The sequence below is a fragment of the Lissotriton helveticus genome, chromosome 5_1 (assembly GCF_964261635.1).
Source record: "Lissotriton helveticus chromosome 5_1, aLisHel1.1, whole genome shotgun sequence".
Lineage (NCBI taxonomy): Eukaryota > Metazoa > Chordata > Amphibia > Caudata > Salamandridae > Lissotriton > Lissotriton helveticus.
In genome coordinates this window covers 1,609,782,022-1,609,784,033 of record NC_136065.1, presented here as the reverse complement: position 1 = coordinate 1,609,784,033, position 2,012 = coordinate 1,609,782,022, and positions in this window count along the sequence as shown.

The following is a 2,012-nucleotide window of genomic DNA, read 5'->3' as shown; positions in this document are numbered from 1 at the left end:
GGTTGCGGAATGACCACGACGGAGCTACGAAATGGTGCTGCTCTCATGCTAACCCCAGCTTCAGTCTGAAACATCCAGAAACACTGTAGACTACCAATTCGATCAGTTCCGGTAGCGCCCCAATGTAACCCGGTAGAGAAGAACTAGCCCTCCCCTCTTTGACTGATGGTTCTTGTTGCCTGTCCCTTCTGTTGTCATTTAACAGAACTATTTAGCCTGCTGAAAGGGGTTGTGTTCCGACCGCTGGTTGGTGGAGACATTTTGACTATATTCTGTACCTGCGTTGTCGCGTAATGCGTCATATGACGCGCCGCGTTAGCGCATCCGGAAGTCATCCGGGGCGCGCAGCGCGTAACGTAAGCATAACAAGTCATGTGACTTGTTAATAAAACTTTTCATTGGTTCATTTTACTTTTCTTATTGTAATGATGAAAGGCTTGGTCATATGACCTAAAAATTACGCTTTTCATTACTTCCGAACATTATTTTTTCTTAAATATATGTTATAATGTTCCAGGCTAATGTACTTTCCCGGAAATTTTACAACTGTCCTGCAAGTAAAATATATTCTTTTTTCGAGAAAAAGAGCGTTTCTTCGTCCCATGACGGAGCCGTTGAGCAAAAGAGGGTCGACCTGCTGTCTTAGTCGCCGATACGCCTGAATATGAGATTCTTATCGATCACTTTATGTTGCAGGAATAGAAAACACAACAGCCCTTGACCATTTATCTTTACTGCGTTCCTTCGTATTATACCTTTTACCCTTCATGTAATTGGTCTGCTTTATTTCACTTGCCTTTTAATGATTCTAAAACAGTGACTATTATTAAAAACTTTACCAATGTATATACTACTACCATGTTTTCTTTTAAAAACCTTTATTGTGAAAATTTCATTATAGAAATACGAGCCTATAACCACGTGGGCCGGCCACGGAGCAAACTATAATCGTATATGATGAATAGACATTTACACTGTAGAGGAACGTAACGGGCGGGCCATTAGGTTGCAAGAACTAAGGTGTCTAACAGTTACGGAATCGGTGGACGTACATTTTATAATTAAAATACGACAGGGCCAGTTACAATAAAATTATCTAGATATACATTTGCGGGCAAGTACCATGGGTGACGTTAATTCGAACTTTCAACAGTACAGTAATCAATAACACATCAGAACTTAATATCAATAGGGATGTCGAAATATTCAATCAATTCTCGTCCCCGCCCGCCATGTGCTTCAAAACTGCATACGTATCTCGTGATTTCAAGGTTCTGCAACCAGTACACAACAAGGAGTTACGAGTCCCATTTATTCTGGCGCCATTTTGGGCGAGGACGGGCAGGTCCAGGATATAGTCAAAATGTCTCTACCAACCATCGACTATGATGATGTTCATATGCTGTATTTATTAGAGTAACACTCAGATGTCCACATGAAATAAATTTGCCACAATCTAAACATGTCATTTTAATCTTTCCAAAGTTCTTCTAAATATTTGGGACCGTTTCCCTTGCCTCTGAAGCTCTCAGTGCCACTTCTTTGATGAATGTACTAGCAGGTCAGGGGTTCTCCTCCAAATCTCTCTTTTATGCAGCACTATAATTAATTGGTGCCACCTCTCCATATGACGATGCATGGTATAGTTACCACAACTATATTTTTTTTCGGTTCCTCTAGAGAGTTCATCGTGGCAGATGAAGCGTGTAACGTACCGGGCATTTACCTTTTTTTGCATGTACAGGAAAGGAAAAAAAAATCGAGCGTCCGAGTTCTAAGGTGTCCCAGGGCCATTTTAGTGGACCAGGCCCAAATCCAAAGAACAGGCCGCCATTTTGAGAGTCCTGTTGCAGCCGCCTGTCGCTGTAGCATCAAGAGCAGCCGAAACTCAGCTGAATGGCAACTGAAACGGTAAAGGGGCGCCCCACTACAGCAGACGAGCCAGGCCCAAATCCAAAGAACAGCTATCTCACAGGCTAATGGGGCGACCCACGCCGAGTTTCAGCATTGTA